This window comes from Macaca fascicularis, chromosome 11, assembly GCF_037993035.2.
Source record: "Macaca fascicularis isolate 582-1 chromosome 11, T2T-MFA8v1.1".
Classification (NCBI taxonomy): Eukaryota; Metazoa; Chordata; class Mammalia; order Primates; family Cercopithecidae; genus Macaca; species Macaca fascicularis.
Window position 1 is genome coordinate 65,369,680 of NC_088385.1, and position 18,595 is coordinate 65,388,274.

General features: G+C 38.8%; 1 long non-coding RNA gene across 7 annotated transcripts in view; it reads left to right on the forward strand.

Moving 5' to 3' along the window:
* The window catches only part of LOC107126717 (uncharacterized), a 332,087-nt gene that overhangs the window by 19,137 nt on the left and 294,355 nt on the right, over positions 1-18,595 (forward strand). For 2 of the 7 annotated variants that reach the window (XR_012419744.1, XR_012419747.1), the window contains exon 1: positions 9,446-9,581. The exons of the other annotated variants lie outside the window; for them this stretch is intronic. This is a non-coding gene — a long non-coding RNA (uncharacterized lncRNA). Of the gene's footprint in view, positions 1-9,445; positions 9,582-18,595 lie in introns of those variants that run through there. 7 annotated transcript variants of the gene reach the window in all.

An 18,595-nucleotide genomic window follows, 5' to 3' on the forward strand; every position in this document is an offset into this window, starting at 1 on the left:
TTTACCCCTTTGTAACTGGTTTCTTTCACTTGGCATCATGTTTCCAAGGTATATCCGTGTTGTAGCATGTATCAGAACTTCATTCCTTGTTAAAGCTGAATGAACAATTAATTTTTCCAGGACCCACTAGTGTTTCAGACACTATTCCAGACCTGAATTTCTTACTGGGAAATCTGTTTATGTTTTCACCATGGTGTCCACACTCTGGGAACATGATCACTTTATCCTGACTCCCGGCTGCTAGACAGGACAATGTCTTTCCCTTTCTTAGGTCTAAATTCAAGTGACTGCTCTTTGAATAAGACTATAAATATGTAATTATTAATAATCTATACTAATCACTATGAAGTAGCGTACCCAAAAGTGTTGTGAAATACAATCATAGTGATGTCTTTAAACCAGTGCTTCCAAGGGGCATGTTTAATGGCATGCCAGAGGAAGTGCCACTGTACTGCATGCAGGAGACAGCTATTTTTAATTTACACCATCAGGTAGTGACTTTTGTCTACTAAGTGTGATAAATCAAACTTCTCTCTCTTTCTAGGATGAGACAGAGAGCAGCAAAGCAAACCAAAAAGATTATTCCCATGATTAACAAAGCAGCCAAGCAATATTTCTCCAAGTATATTGGAAGGAGGAATCTCTGTGGAATCCAAATAATAAAGATGACATATTTGAACAAATTTATAAGCAGACTTTAAAGCCTGAGATCAGATACAAGGATGCAACCATCCTTGTACAAAGCATCATGGAAAACACAAGAGTAGAAGCCTAGCTGGGACTATGTAAGGACAAAAAATGTTCCAGCAGGCCCAGAAGAGGATTCTCTTGACCTTAATGGCAAAGTTTTCATATAAGTTCCTAGAATGTAGAAACTAGAATTTGATTGCAGAGCACTATAATAATATTTGAAGTCTGTTGTATTATTCCAGGCTTTATTAACAATAGAGCAAGTGTATTTTAATTACGTACTATTGGCCCAGTAACTCTCCATGCATGTTTGTTGTATTCAGAAAGTCACAATTAATTCCTCTAGGCCAGTGGCTCTCAAACTTTAGTACATATTAGAATCTCTTGGAGGGCTTGTTAAAACATAGATTTCTGGGATCCATCGCCAGAATTTCTGGCTCATTGTGTGGAGTGGAGCCTGAGATTGGCATTTCTGAACAGTTCCCAGGTGATGCCAATGCTGCCTGCCTAGGGGCCATATTTTAAGAACTGTTAGGTATATTTAGGTATATGTAGATACCTGGATTGGATGAGTTGAACTTCAGTTAAGACTGTGATAAGCAGACTACATTTCAAATCTTCTGATCTTTTCTATCTGTGTTGTTACTTATCATTGCTATCCAATCCTCCATCAATTTCACCTGAAGTACAACAGTCTCCACACTGGTCTCCAACATCCTTTCTTGCCTTCCTCCAATTTATCCTTTACAAAGCAGCCAGGATTATCTTCTTAAAGCCTTAATCAGATCATTTTACTCTCTTGCTTAAAGCTCTTTGAACACTTTTAGTAGCACATACTCCATAACACTCAGTCTTTGACCCATGGCTCTCCAGGGCTTGTGTGATTTGGTCCCTGCCCATCTTTCTATCTTCATCTCCATCTTCTGCCTTCTTCCCTCTGATTCACTAAGCTTTCATCACACTGACATGCTTTCAACACACCAACATTTTCTCCCTTGGGACTTTTGACTCCCCCCACCCCCGCCCAACCCCGGCTGGCATGCCCTTTGCTGCCGTAACCTCTCTTCATCTACTCTATGTCTGGCTAGATCTTCCTTTTCTTTCAGATGTCAGCTTAAATATTATCTTCGCAAAAACATCTTTTTTTGACCATACACACTTAAAGTATGTGCCTCCTTTTATCCTGTTTCTTATTAGACTTTATTATATTCTTTTATAGCCTTTACTGCAGTTGTTTGTTTTCTCATTAGGCTCTAACTTGCTTGAGAATGGGACCATGTCAACACAGTGCCTGAGAGACACTAAGTATTTGATTTGTTGAATCACTGAAGACGTAAGAGCAGACAAGCTGTTACTGAGTAATATTTATTCCCTGGGTTCAACTAGATTAAGGAACCTGTCACTTGGGATGTTGAAACTTCAATTAATGCTACTTGATGACTTTGCTCTGAGTTCTACCCATCCTTCCATCCCTGACTCGTGAGGTTTTTGGTGGCCAGCTTCAGAATTATTAGTATGAAATCACAAGGCTTCACACAATTGCTTCACTTCTACCTTGTGCTATTCCAAAGAGCCTCCTGAGAGGGCTTCCCTAAGAGCTGAGAAAATTGAGATGCTTTGATTAAATCAGAGTGTGTCCAGAACTAGAGAAGAAATGATCCTTTGGCAGTTTAGACTACATCAAAGACCACATTAGGATATTGTATTTAGTTCGGTATAAAGAAAAGTTGGAGCCTATTCAATAGAAGGAAACCAGTACAGTCCAGAATTTGCAAAGTCTGTCACAGAAAGAGCAGTGAATAACTGGGAGAAACCTGTGAAGGAAGAAGCTGTCATCTTGGAAAAGAATGAAGCTTGTACTAGCTTGTCCTAGAGGGAATGGCATATATTAGACAGAAGTTACAGGGAAGTGGATTTTGAGTCAACATAAGAAGACATTTTTCAATAAGTAGAGTTGTTGATAAATAGAATGAATTTACCTTGTGAGTGAAATTCTCTCATAACTGGAAGTGTTCAGACAGAAACCATGAAAAAGCTGAGAGGAGGAAGGGAATTAACATTTACTGCAAACCAGTTACTTTACCTATATAATTATATGGAGGAAATCTTATTTTCCTGGCAGCAGACTTTTCCAAATCTGTACCATCTTCCTAGGAGAGGGGATATTTTGAGATGCCTCTTGGATTGGGTGTGGTGGGTGAGATGCTCACAGAACATGTTCGAGGCACAGTAGATGATCATGGCTCAGTTGACTAACAAGCTTTTATTTTGCTGAATTTTATTTGTAAACTGAAGAGGTAACTTGATATTTCAAAATAATCAAAGAAGGATGAGGAAAATGTTTAGGGAGATTAATTTAGGGAAGAAAACAATGTGAGATTAGGTAGCTGCCAAAGGAGAGAAATTCTGAGGGAACAACAGAGATACTTTATGGGAATTTGATGATGTTTCTGCTGTGGGTCTACAGTACAATCATTTTCTCCCCATCTCCCCATATAATTTCTGCAAAATGTCTATTTCTTTATTAATGAACTGTGGCTTTGGCTACATTTTGTAGAAACCAATAAATACTAAATTTAACCCTAAAATTGGTTCGGAGCAACCATGGTGGACCCTGGAAAAACACATCTGTGTCACACATCTCAATTCTCATAGCCATCGGATGCAGCGGACAATTCTGTCTTCATATACACATGAAGAAAATGAGGTCCAGGGAAATCGAAATCAGTAGGTTATTCATCTTATTTTTACTGTAACGGAGGCAATTTCAAAGAAATTCATCCCTTGGATACAAGTACTCTGAAATGGCTTCCAGGATGTGAGAATGGACACATATTGGTGTGTATTGAATCAAATCTTCCAGATTATTTTACAAATCTGCCAGATTATCTTCAATATCTTTTATTTCTTAAAATTTCATGGAGCAGAAAAGAGTGTCCAAGAGTGATCTCTCTGATAAAACATAAACAGTTGTAGTAGTGATGCAAATAGAGATTATGAGGTAGGGACTTCCTAGGACTGGGTGCTATAGACAGGGCTGGCTTTGTGTGTGGGTCCAGCTCAGTCATAAAAAACCCATGCTTATAAGGATCCTACACTTGATTTAGTGCTTTGCTGTTGCTATATTGAAATTCTTAATAATTTTAAATTTTTAATACTTTTTGAATAAGGAGTCTTGCATTTTTATTTGCACTGAGGCCACAAATTATATAGCTGATCCTGACTACAGTCAAAGGAGTTTTATACTTGGTACTGGCACATTAACCAAAGAGCCTGACAGTGTTTTAGAGGCCACAGCATCTTGATCTTAGAAGGCACCTTGGCTTAGCACCCAATTTAGTAGTTTTCACTGCTCTCTATATAGCAGAATCACCTAAAGAACTTTGAAAAATACATATATCTGTGTCCTAAACCCCAAAATCCCGGATTTAATTGGTGTGGTTGGGACATCATCTTTTTAAAAAGCTCTCCAGCTTATTCTAAAAACTACTGGCCTAATTCATTGGTACCTACTATTGTATGGTTACGCCTGATTTGTTAAACTTCATTTATTCATTCAACAAATGTTGACTAAGTTTCTATGTGTAGAACATTGTAATAAGTTTTATAGGACATAGGTAGATGAATAAACAAAGGTCATTGCCATCATCTAATAATATAACACATTTTCTAAGTTCTTTGACCTCCCAATTCATCTGTCTGGTTCTCTAAGGGTATCCCTTGCCTCCTTCCTCTCTCTTTCCAGACTGAGTCTTTAGCATCATTATACAACTTCTTTTCCCTGAAAGGTCCAAAAGCTTTAAATAATGTAACTTTTTTTCTCATCAAAATGTTTGGGCGCCCAATGTAATCCACATCCCTGCCTTTAGATACTACCATACGCCTAGAGAACTGGCATATACATTTATAAAGGCCCACTGTTAGAAGAAATTTACTTTGACAATAAGCAGTCCCAATCTTTACAGGCATGTTTCCGAGCAAAGCTCACGCATTTCGTCTCCTGCAAGAGCTCCTCATCATCACCACCTGGGTTGTAATTGAAAATTTAGGTGTTTTTTGCAGTCATTTTCCTTGGTGTGAAACCAGCAGGGGATGTCCTCCAATCATATAAATGCAATGTGGGTGTGGCAGAGCCCCTATTTTTAATCTCAAAAGAAGTGTTTATTGTTAATATTTGGGAGGATGGAGGATCGGGAATTAATTCTTTGTGTTTCTCTTTCTTGGGTATTTTCTTAGCTACAAGAGCCATGAAAGGCTCTTGTTGTGACCAAAAACTACTTATAAATCTGTTTAGGAATTAATTTTTCATTTATTCCTAGCCCCACATTCCCTGAATCCCCACACTAGTTTAGGATTCATGACCATCCCTTTCTGAGGACCTCCTGCCTTGGCCACAAGTACTATGGGGAACCCTCACAGCTTCTTCATGAAGGATTATTTAGAGCTCTAATGAGTGTGAAAGGAATAGTTTTACTCAATTCTTGGTCCATGCAGGGAGTGGGCCTATAGTTTTAAGGCTTTGCAAGAAGAGTCTACCGGGTGAATGTCCTCTCTCCTCGATCACCACCTCCTTTACACATATCTTTTTATATGGCCTGCAGTCAGATACTTCAAATCCTCACCTGGGAAACTCAACTGTATCCAACAGTAGGAGATAGTCCACTGGCTTGCCTACATCCGGTCATAGTTGTTTGTCTCTCCTAAATAGGTGCTATTTCCAGAAAGAGGGGTGGGGCTCTGGCTCCCTTAGTGAGAGCCAAGGGCATGTCCAGCTTTTGTGTGGTCTGGAGTATATATAGTTTTGAGGCTCTCTCTTTGTTCTAGAAAAAAAGACAAAATTATGAATTAAAAATTAGGTAAACAATTGAATGATAAAATAATTCACAATTAATTACTAGAGTCTTGGTGGCCCAGCAATTCTTTAGATCTTTTTAAAGCAATTTACCAGATATGTTTACATCAAAATGTTCTCTGATTGCCACCTGGCTTCTCCTCACCACCTAGAACGCTTCATACTTCCTAGGACCTCACAGCCCTCATGAGACTCTAAACAGGTGCAGGGACCTGAGGCAGAAGCTACTTTAACTTCAGGGTGAAATATTCCAATTGTTTCCTGTTCTTCTTATCAGCCAGGGGCAAGAGGCTGATTCATGCTGGTTTATTTACAAGGTGGTGCCTCTAGCTGAAGTGAGGACTACTTTCTGTTAGAGACACATGGCCCTCTCTCATATGAAGAAAGACTATTTCTGTTCTTAACAGAACTCTGATTTTTACCACTTCTTAGATATAAGTCTCAGCATTATCCTGTTCCTCCCTGGTTCTGGCTTAGATTACAAGAGCTTGTATTTATTTTAAATGTGTTCCACTGCCACACAGATGGAGAAACATCAACTCTTGGTTCCAAATTTACCCCCTAAAAGAAGAATGTTCCAGTTTTTCCTGCCATATGTGTGCTGCTGACTCAGAGAGCAAGAATGTGGTGGGAACAGAGTCTGTGTTTACAGATGTCTTCTACATGGCCTGTGCATCTAGTAGACACACTGGCAACACATACCAGCACACACATGCCATCTACATGCTCTGAAATGGCTTCCAGGATGTGAGAATGGACACAGATTGGTCTGTATTGAACGCAGTGGGACTTTATCCCGGCCAAGGAAATTCTGTAAACACCTAATGGTGGAAAACACAGACTTTAAAATAGTTTAAAACTATAATTGTTTGTAAACCATAGTAAAGCTAGACCTGGTTCTCTTTAAATGAGGCGAGAGTGTAACATCCAAGATTCATTCCACGCCAAAATTCTCTGGAGCATGAGTGATGGTAAGAAAGGCTATTAGGTTAACAAGAACATCAAATGGATAGAATAATCTTTTATTTCTCTCTCTCAGTGGAGGTTCTGTTTTGAATCTGCTGGAGTCTAATAATTACTTGGTGTTGCTCCGAATTGTATCTGACATGTCTTTTCATGTTAGCTTTGCTGCATCTTATGCTTTAGGCTTTTGCAAGCTTCTCTGGATTAATGGATTGGGAGGGAGAATAAAAGGGTACTGCCCATGATGCCCAGAAGCAAAAGGAAAGCAAGTGAGAAGAAAGTGCATGTGGATGGAATTCCGAGAAGGGCCCAAGCCATTCAGACTTAAGAACTGCTAAGTCCCAAAGGAGATGCTTCTAGCATCTAGCAAGCATCTGGTGACCTAACCTCTCTGTATTGCACATCCACCCCACCCACCTTTCCACTGGGAGTATCAAAGCACGTAATGAAGCTCCCTGTCTTCCACAAAGAAAATCCTGCTTAGTATACGTAAACACAACACCTTGTTCCTTTTTGTTTTGGAAAATAAATAAAAACAAAACAAAATATCCAAAATAAACCAAAGAGATTTCTTTAAAAAGAAATGCACGAAAATAAAAACAACAACAAAAGACACTTTGAGTTTGTACTCCTGATGGAAAAATCATTACTGTGGAGAAAGTTATGAGAAGTCAAAGTATAGTTTGTTTTTAATAAGAGCTACCATTACATTCATGCTCAGTATGTGGCACTCAGAGTACTATGTATGTGTCACCATAGCTAAGATAGGTACTATTAGTCCAGGTGAGTAGAGTTCCCCCAAAATTCATGCCTACCTGATACCTCAGAATGTGACCTTATTTGGAAGTAGGGTCTTTGTAGGTGTAATCCAGTTAAGATGAGGTCATACTGCATTAGGGTGGACCCTAATCCAAGGATAAATGTCCTTCTAAGAAGAAGGTAGTGGGAGACAGACACAGAGAGAAAACATCACGTGAAGACAGAGACATAGAAGAGAAGGCCACGTGATGCTGAAGGCAGAGACGGGAGTGACGCATTTGCAGGTTAAGGAATGCCAAGAATTGCGGGCAATGCCAGAAGCTAGAGGCGGCCAGGAAGCATCCTCTCCCAGAGGCTTTAGAGAGAGCATGACCCTGAGAACACCTTTGTTTTAGACTTCTGGCTTCCAGAACTGTGACAGAATAAATTTCTATTGTTATAAGTCACTGGGTATGTGGTAATTGGCTATGGTAGCCCCAGGGAAGTAATATACAGATGAAGAATCTGTGCTTCTGATGGTCTTCGTAAAGCTCCTTGTGCAGGGATTGTGGCGAGCTGGCTACACACACAGCCTTCCACCTTGGCAGGGAAACTGCATATTGAGGTTCACAGGGGCAATCACAGCCAGTGCCTGGACTCATAATTGACAACATTGGTTTTGTTCATTTGGACAGATCCATAGGATTCTAGAGAGAGGTTAAGAATGAGAAGTGTAAGGATGATCATAAACTGCAGGAACAAAATTTATATACCTATTGATTTTTATTCTCACTTCATGCTAAAAAGGATTTAGAGTTCCTCTCATAGATGAAAATAATAGGACAAAATAAAATAAATTTAAACATAAGAAAGATGAAACAAAGGGAAGAAAAACAATGGTAGAATGCAGCAGCAATAAACCTACATGACGTCACAGCCCTTCTTTCACTTCCCCAGCCCCAGCTAAGAAGATGGACCCTTATGGTATGAGCAAGAAATTTCAGGATGAGATAATGCCAAGTCTGATTTTTCTCCAATTTGTGTAAATTCAATGAAAATTTAGGCTGTTGCTTCAAGTAGAAATAAGCTCTAATTATCCTTTTGATTTTCATATCATTTTCAGTAAGTCAGCAGTGCTATTGCGGTCGATCAACCGGAAATCAGGGAAAGAAATCTCACATTTTCTGTGCCTTCCTTGTCCTTTTAAGTGTGCTTCTGAAATGCTTTAAAATCATTGTCTTCAGAGTGTTTGTTAGTGCAGAGAAAAAAGGAGAAGATCTGGGATGGTTAAGCATACTGTTGTCTGAGATTTGTCAAACCACACATGCAGACTTACTATCGAAGCAGAGACAATACCATTTAAACCAGCATGAGAGTTATTGTTTGATTTGATACTGAACTTTTCTGTGTTTATTGGTCATCTTTGGTCTCATATGAAAAATTTATCCTATGCCTAAGGGAGCTCCATTATAAATAAACACTGGAAATACATTTGTAGGAGGCTGGTTTTCTAGAATAACTCAGTATTGTTCTCCGCATGGGGCATCACCTGCTGAATAAACCCAAAACCATCATCTGGGGAGTCGCTCTATGTAAACTTCCTTGAGGTAAGCTGTGTGCTGTAGAGACAGGAACCTCTAATCGTATTTCAAATATTAAACATACTAGTGCGCTTTTCTTTTAAAAAGAGGAATCCTATTCACTTGACTTTATATGTTTTTGAAAAAAAAAATGAACTCTTTATTTGGAAAATATTTTAGAAACTAAGGGCAAGGGAAATATTCTGCTCCTAGATGAGGGCTTTGCTTGTATGATTGTGCATTGACAGTGAACAATACAGTAGATGAATTACTGATTTATTTATTTAAAAGCAAACCCACTGGATTTAAAAACAGCTTGCCTACAACAAGGAAATATACCCCTTAAGGTTATTTAGTCCATTAATTGCTGATACTAATTGAACAATGACCTAGGCTCTTCACAGAGTGATTACTCTTAATGAAAAATTAACTATAGCCTTCTAGTAAAGATAGCACACAAAACAAGTTGTACAGAGTGGTGTGACCTGACCCAGGATATTGCATGTGAGTCAACAGCTCCTGTAGATGGCAGTGGCGCACTTCCGCAAATGATCTGGCCTGGCGTTCTGGGCCTGGGGATGAGGGATGCGAAGGATAAAAGCTGCAGCAAGAGCAGGCGTGCACTCCAGCCAGCAAGTTAACTAAGCTGCTGGTTCACTACTGCACTTCACAGTCACCCTCTAAATGATTTTTTTTTCCTGAAATCAGCAAAAATACAAACTGTTCCTGCATGCACCCCAAATTGTCCTTTTGGTGAGGTAAGTTTTTATGTTTTAGGTTTTCTATTTTTTTAATTTCAGAGTTATTTTGAGGGGGAGATCTGACCTAAACCTTCCTCTTCTTGAACTGCAAAAGCAATGAGCTTAGCTGCCTCACACTCTTAAAGAGAGAATAAAAATCTCCTAAATGGAGATGATCATAAACTACATCTATTATACAAGTCAATGCAGCACAATCCAAAATAAAGATCGGTCAGCATAAACTGTAAAACCAGATTTCATAATCCTTAACTGTTTCTCTTGCTCGGATTGTTTTCCTTCTTTCCTATTCTCTTAAGCCTTTTATTAAAAACTGTCCTCCGCTATGCTCACAGGAGCTACATGACTGAAATTGGAAAAGCAATCTAGCAATCACAGATTTAGGTAATTTTTAATGAAATGAAGGTATTATATCAATTATTTTTGTCATTGTTTTGGCCTTTGAAGCTCAAGCAGGGTTATATTCTATGATAGAGGTATGGTTGTTCTGAAAGAATTTGTGGAGTTGTGCCAGTCATTTCAGGATGAATTTCCTCGCTCAGCTCCCCCAAATTTCCCATTCTTTCAGCAGCAAGAGGGAACACTGCATGCACAGTGTTAGCTTCACACATTCCTGACATACTTGTTACATGAACAGAGCTATGTTCCAGGGACTGGAAATATCTGTTGTAACTGTGAGAAGGGCTTTCTTCCCGTAACTTTTACCTTGTACCCAGGAAATGTATGTCAAGAATCAAGAAATGGCAAGTTTAGATATGGATGATGCATAGGAATCTGTTGTTGATATAGTTGGTATGAAAATTGTATAGGCAGAATTCCGCACATAGTAGGAATCATTTTGTTGAATAAATGAAAGCTAAAATGGAAGTAAAAATTAGAATAAACCCGGGGCAGAAGAGACAGTGAGTAGTTTTTCTGAAAGTTCAGGAAAATATCAAAAATATTTGAAAGAAATGGAAACTTAAACCTTAGGAGGCTTATGCTCTTAGGTATGGGAAGAGGGCTAAAGAGGTGAACAAAGAACATGAGAAGATGGAGGCAAGTGCTGTGGCTCATGCCTCTAATCCTAGTGACTCAGGAGACTGAGGCTGGAGGATCACTTGAGACCAGGAGTTTGAGACCATCTTGGACAGCATAGTGAGACCCCATCTCTCAAATAACAACAATAACAATAATAATAATAGTAAAAATAGGTGAGTGTGGCTGATTCCTGTAATTCCAGACACTGCAGTCTAGCCTGGACAACGAATGTGATTCTCTCCCCCGCAAAAATAAAAAAGATATATTTGAAAAGATGAAGGGAAGGGCATGTCAATATGCATCAGAGGAGATTAGCAAAGAACTGATGACCTGGTGATACACTGAGTGGTGAAAAGAAGATAGGGAAGGGAATCTGGAAATTATGGAAGACAGGATGCAATCACACAACCAACAAATGAGGCCCAGAGGAGAGAAGGATCGAGAGATACAAGGGTGGGGAACGGTGTGTAACTTCATCAATTAGGTATCATAGCAGGTCTTCTATCGTAAAGCCAATGCTTTCTTTTCACGACTTCAAATGAAGGTGCATTTGTGTGGAGTAAGGGCCCAAAAAAGGGAATAGTGCATTCTTTATTCTATGATAAAGAAACAACCACCAAAACAAAATCACCCTCAATTGTTCCGATGTACTAAAGTAGATGATACTTCTGTAAACCAAAGGCCTGATTAAATTGGTACCAGTTTAGAATTGCTGATCAATAGGAAGCTAATTAAAAATTGCCAGGACCTCCCCCAAACCAGGTGCAAGATTAAATTTCTTGTCTTCTTTGATCATGTTTGTTGTTCATTGATGATGAAAACATCACTAATGTTGGTCATTGTCCTTATTGGTCATTGATGATGAAAACATGAACCCAGTAGAAAGCAAGAGCCCCTCAATAACAGGTACATGACAATTGGACATAGCCCGTTTAATGCTACCATTTTGAAGGGTACACATTTTGATGTCAGAACAGTTTGATATAGTATTTTTTAGATACTCTTTAATATTTAAAATTTTAAACTACTAAATATTGAGGTCAATTGACATTCTAACCCCAATTGACCATCTCACTCAACATTTACCTGAGGCCCAAAGACAAGATGAGGCCTCAGAATGGAGTAAGCCTCAGGCATTGGGTAGACCTGTTATGGAGTGAGAGGTAGGGCAAAGAAGGAGTTAGGAGTGGGAGAGAGAAATTGAGTGAGCCTCAGGATGGAATAACTGTGAGATGTGTTTGTTGCATTCACATATACAAGTATGTCAAATGACTGACTGAAAAAGATCAGTCTAAATGTCCTGCTTTGTTCTAGGATATTTTAGGTTGACCTCAGTGGAAGAATAATTCTTGTTGTGCCAGGTCATTTTATGCTTGAGTTTAAATTAACTTTCATGATGGATAACTTAAGTTTGCATTTTTTTTAGCATTCTACGCGACAGGAGTTTTCCCCCTCTCCTCTTTTCTTCTTTCTTTCCTTTGTCTTCCTTCATGTTTCCCTTTTTTCCATCTCTTACTTCCTTTTAAATGATTTTCTTCCCTTCTTCCTTTCTCCTCTCTGTCTCCTTCCATTCTTTCCACCTCCTTTCCCTCATTAAGTCCCTTCTTCCCCTTTCTTCTCTCTTCCTCCTTCTCTCTTTCCTTCTCTCCTATTTTTTTCTTAATTTTCTTCTTTTCTCTCTCCCTCATTCCTCTTAATTTCTTTCCTTACTACTTTCTTTTCTTCCTCAGTTTCTTCTTTCCCTCTTTCCTCCCTCATTCTCTCTCCCTCTTCCTCTCTTCCTTTCATTGAACTTTTATTAATTACACACTATGTGTTAGGCACTTTGCTAAGCACTGAAGAAAAATTTACATCCTTGGAGAAATATTAAAAGGTGGAGTGATGGACAGATTGAATTTTTCAGATGAGTCAAATGATTTCTTTCCAATCCATCATACCCTGTTTATTTCACACATTTAAGAAAAGTCATTTAAAAGGTAATCATCATTTAGGATCTCCATAAAAATTTTTTCACTTACAGTAATGGAACAAATGCTGTTTATATTTGGAGTTATAATTACACAGGGGCCTAAGTTATTGTCTTGTGATCTCTCATTTGTGTGTTCCAAAGGTTTCAGTGGAGGTGAGAAAGTCTAAAATAGGAAGTCATAAGCCAAAAAAAAAAAAAAAAAAAAAAATCCTTGAGGATCTTTTGTGCTTAACCTGGTGGCTTAATGTAGGGCGATAGGCTTTTAGGAGTACAGATTTACTCAAAAGTCAATTTAAAAGAAAAAAGTAAAGCCCATTGCCATTCTGGAAACCTAGCCTCTATGCAATCTGAAAATCACAGAGCTCAAACATTACATTTAATCCTCAGACATTTCATGTCTATTAAAATATTTACAAAGAAATATCTGATTCGTTCTTACTTTAAAACTTTTCTACTCCTATCATTTTTTACCAGCCATCCTAATTGTTTGGGTTATTTTTCAGTGAAAGGCTTGGAGCTGGGTAAAACAGCTCTATTCTGTCATGTCACCAACCCAATCAAGCTGCTGTTACACCATTTCTAAGTAGCAGTGATAGTAACCACCGTTCATATCATGGCATATGAAGCCCTTTCACATATATTAATTCACTTAATACCTAAAGAAGTCCTGTGGGGTGGGTATTATCACAGATAATTTTATAGAGTATGTAACTAACCTAAGCTCACATAGGTCAACAGAGGTGCTGGACGTTGACCACAGATCTCCTCTAAGTCAGTGTGTTATTTTCAAATGAGATTCCTACCCTCATTGGTTTGATTATTGACAACTCCAGGATGAATGTTTATGGCATGTCATTTAAGTCCATTAAACACATTATAAATGCACTCATGGGTCTATGTGGTGTTCTCTTTACTGCCCTCCTGTTTCTGGGCCCATCCTGGGAGCCATGACCTATCCAGAGTCTTAGGCTTCCTGCCTGCTCCCTGGGCCAGCACCTTCAGAGTCATTCTCAGTTTTGGTCTCTGAGTTCTAGCATCATTTTACTAGCTGCCTTAAAACATGAAGACTTTAAGACCTGTCTGAGAGTATCATCATCCATATATCCTTAAGATGATCCAGAGGAATGGAAACTAAGTCTAAGAGACCAGCAGAGTATTGGGAGGCAAGGGTCAAAATTTGAAGACTTGATATTGAAATGTTCTGATTTATTCTCCTAGTGGCCATTTAGTGTTTCTTTTGGTGGTTACACAAAGCCATATAAGACTTGCTTAATTTAGCTACCTTCCATTAAGATGATTACATACATACTGACATGATACTAAGGCCAAGGAATTATTTTAGTTACTTTCACAATATGCTAATTAATCATTTTGCCTAGGAAAAGCTCCCTAATCTAAAGCATAATCATACAATAGCTTTTTAAGCAAAATGTAATGAAAGCTTATGTGTAGAGGCTTTGCTACCCATGGGTACCCATATCTATTAAGGATCAGTTTATTCATGAATATAATAATGAATGAATATTAAAATTAATTTCTCCATGATGTGACATATTTTACATCTGCAGATAGACCATAGAGTAAATTTTGCTGTGCACCTCCAATCATTTGCTCATTTATTAAAGATTTATCATGCACTTGTTAGGTACAGTGTTTTAGGCTATGTCCTGGAGATATGAAGATGAACCAAACCATCTCTTCCTTCTAGGAATTCATAGTCTAATTGGGACGAGGAGAATTATCAGGGAATAAGCACAGATGTGCTGTCACTCACTAGTATGTGACCTGAACAGCCTTTGATGGGATGCTTTCTAGTAACCTTCACGTTGGAGGACAATTCTCCATGGATCTTTCTGCATGTCTTGTTAGCAGAAGCAATGACAACCTTTTGCTCTGAATTATCTTTTCAGGGATGTTTTATGGAGAACAGCCTTGGAAGATAGGGATAGTGTTTTTCTATGGAGCAGAGAGCAGATTTGCTTACCTTCCATTATAATAATGTGTCCTTCTGGTACAAAGTTCAGGGTAGGTTTGCTGGCAGTGCATTATAAAATAATTGGACTCCTAAGCCCAGGATTCCTCAGCTGTGTAACACAAACTCACTGCACACTCAACATCTACCTCAACTGCACCACATCAGCTCCATGCAGCTGGAGGGCTGGGATGGAGAGGGTGACTGGCATGAACATGAAGCTCATGATGCTTGCCATGCTGTGAGTTATACACTTTGTCACTGACCCAAGAGACTTGGTTTGTCTGCCCCAGGGTCTATGAAGCTGTAGCTGGTTAACTTCTTAACTTATACATAGGGAAAAACCTCAGACCTTTAATAGTTCTTGACATTTCAATCTCTGAATTTGGAATACTGAATTTGGAATTCAAATATCACAATTTTTCTAAGAGAACCTGCTGGAGACCTATATTGTCTAACCTTCCACTTGTGCCTCATTTTTGGTTTTGAGTGACTGTATCTTTATCTTTGCCCATGTGAAATGAAAGTCTGGGCTGCTGAAATTATCTAAATGGACTCTGAGCTCTTTCTTGAAGAGCTGGGCTATAAAACTAACATTTGGAAAGGGAAATTGAATCCCATTGTAGTAAAGTAACTGCCACGTTCTCATTAGTTAATGATCAGAGTCATTTGTAATTTAGTCTATAGTATCATAAGAAATATCTGCCTTTATTCTAATCAGAGGTAGAGAATGACAAATTAAATAAATAAAATGTAAGTGTGTTAAAACAAAGGAGTAAAAAATAACAAAACATTGCTTTCACCTTACTGTTAATGCACAACTCAGGAAAATAAAATTGATTTTTAAAAATCAAGTGTAATAGAACAATATCAGATTCTGGAAATCAGTGGTCATTTGCAACTCACCAAGAATATTGGGCTTTATTTGTTTATTCGAGCTAACCCCAGAGTGTGTGTCAAGTTTCAGATATCCTCATGTAGAACATAGGGGAAGGTATGAAAAATCTTGCATTTTCATAAAAATTACAGGCTTTTTAGGTATTTTAGGTAAAAAATGTGGCTCTGACCAGTGCACAGAAAAGATATGCTGGTCAGGATAGGCAGACCAGTCATATCATTTATTTAATTACCAATGAAAGCAACATAATGCATACACTTTAGTAAACTAAATGACTCCAGGAGACCAAGGAGAAGAAATAAGGAAATAGTGGTGAAGCAGAGGGTACCGATATTGGTTGCTATTTGTTATATGTCCTATGGAGATAAATAGAGATGGCCAGGACCCAATCTCTGCATTTTCAACCAGCACTGCTGATATTGTGGTTTCTTTGAAGAAGCTCTACAATCAGTTTCAGCTGGAGAATTGGCCCCACTATTTCTCTAGTTTCCTGATAGAGATTTTGTTTCCAAACACAGTAACTGGAACTAATGAAAGGGGAGCCTCAGTGACTCCCTTTGTGCATCTAGCCCAAGACCCTTGACCAGGAACAGGCCGAAGGACTCTTTCGGCTTCTTTCCCCAGGGCCAAACCTTCATCTTTGACAGGAGTTTTATTATCTTTTGTGTGTTCCAAAAGATTAATCCAAGGGAAAGAAAGTTCCGCTTGCAGCCTTCAACAAAGTAGACTCCAGTCACCTATTCCAAGCTTCTTTTTCTCTGTTCTCCCTTGAACTCTTGGGACTTGGGGAACAGAAGAAAGAATATTTTTCTTTCTGGAGAATCTGTACAATTGGCTCATATTCCATCTGCTCCAAGGGAAGAGGTAAAAATAGAGAAAAAGCAATAGAAAAAGTAAACCAAAAGGAAGAAGTAAGGATCCAGGAGAGAGAAAAATGAAGCCAGAGAGAGAGACAAAGGCAGGGAGGGAGGATGAGAGAAAGGAGTCAGGGAGAGAGAGAGAGAGACAGACACATAGAGAGAGAGAAAGAGAGAGAGAGAGAGAGATGGACACACACACGTGTGCGTACACACACACACACACACACAGAGACAGAGAGAGACAGACACACACACGTGCGTACACACACACACACACACACACACACACAGAGAGAGAGAGAGAGAGAAACAGAAACTGCTTATTTCACTGAAAACTCCACTTCCTTGTATTATGATCCAATTGGATGTCCTCAATTTGTGCTGACAATCTGCTTTCTGTGTGAAATATCTGAATCTTGAGCTCGTCTTGCAGAAAATTACTTAATCCAATGACTTTTCTGAGAGGTTGCTGTCCGCCGTAAAGGACAAGGTAATCACAGGGTGAGATGTCTTGTATATGCCTTTGAGAAAGCACTGCTTCATCGTCATCATTGCTTTTGTATATTATCTAGACCTAGGTAGTGGGCAGTTCATATTTCCAAGTCACTTCATAAATATCTTTTATTTATTTTCTTCAGAAGCCTTCAAAACATAACAGAATATTCTTTTAATTAAACGTAACCCAGGACAAGATACTGCCTTTATCATACAATCAGGCAAACTCCTAGGCTCCTCATATCCCATTATTAAGTTAATCCTTTGTTCTCATGGAGAAATCAACCCATTCTCTTAAAAATGAATCTCTTCTTGTTCCCCCAAATAAATTAGTGAACTCAAGGATGTAAGAAAGTAATTCAAAATAATTTTTTTTCAATTTTCCTTTTTCTTATTTTTCTCAATATCAGTGAAAGGGGCTTCTCTCAGCAACCTGGTTGGAATCTCATTCTCACCTTTGGCAGTTTCTGCCTGGGGCACCCATGGGTGCATCTGTAGTTCCTTCTGAATCTCTGAAAGTAGATTAATTTTACTCCAACTTTCATATACTCCACTTTTCCAAAGTTCCACAGGGGCAACAAGATACAGAGGACTGCCTCAATGCAAAGCCCATACCTGCAACATTTAGGAAACTCAAGTACATTTCCTAAAATCACGTGACCACACACTAATTTACAATATAGGCCTGAATTCCCATAAATCAAAGTTTTTCCCAGGCAAAGGTAATTTTTCCAGGATCCATTGCATGTTACATTCTAATCTGTGGTCTCGACCCTGGCCATACATTGAAATTACATGGGGGAGTTTCTAAAAAATATTGCCTTCCAGGCCTCACCTCAAACCAGCTAGATATCTGGGAGTGGGACCCAGATGTTGATATGTTTTTTAAAGGCTGGAAAAGTCACTTGTGGAAGCACAATCTTAATCTATTTCTGGCTGTAAATTATAACAGATTAAATTATCTAGGAAAAGGGGATAGGCTGAAAAAGGAGAGGGAGAAGTAGGGAACTCATGATTTCAACTCGTCTAGGGTCCCCTAAATCCATGACAGTTACCCGGGATCCACGGCCTGCAAACTTAGAAATTAAAGCTTATTTTGGATAAGTTTCCAATGAAGAAGTTTCTTGTGCATTAAGCTTCTTATAGTCCCAAAGGGAAAACGAGCCTTAAAGAGCCCCATGTTGCTAGGGAGTCCAGTGCAGTGAAGGCCAGGTCTGGCTGAGCAGGCAGGTCCCTGGGTTTCTCCCTTATTATATTATTTTTCAGAGAAGGAGAAAAGAAAACAAAAAATAAAATTAAGTGTGGTGGGATTTATTAATCAATGAAATGTGTTAATAAAAGATATTTGTTAGAGGAAGAAAATAGTAAAATCTTTCCTTCCTTAAAAGTTTGCATTTAAAATTGAAATGGTTTCCATGCTTAATGAAAATTGTCTTATCTTAGCTATTTTTTTTTTTTTTTTTTGAGACAGGGTCTGGCTCTGTCACCCAGGTTAAAGTGCAGTGGAATAATCTTCGTTCACTGCAGCCTCCAACTCCTGGGCTTAAGTGATCCTCCAGCCTCAGCCTCCTGAGTAGCTGGGACTACAGGCACATGCCACCATGCTTGGCTTGTTTATTTATTTATTTATTTATTTATTTATTTATTTATTTATTTTTGTAGAGACGGGGCCTTGCCATGTTGCTCAGGCTGGTCTTGAACTCTTGGACTCAAGCAATCTGCCCGCCTCAGCCTCCCAAAGTGCTGGGATTGCAGCTGTGAGCCACTGTGCCTGGCCTGTCTTATTATCTTATACATCAA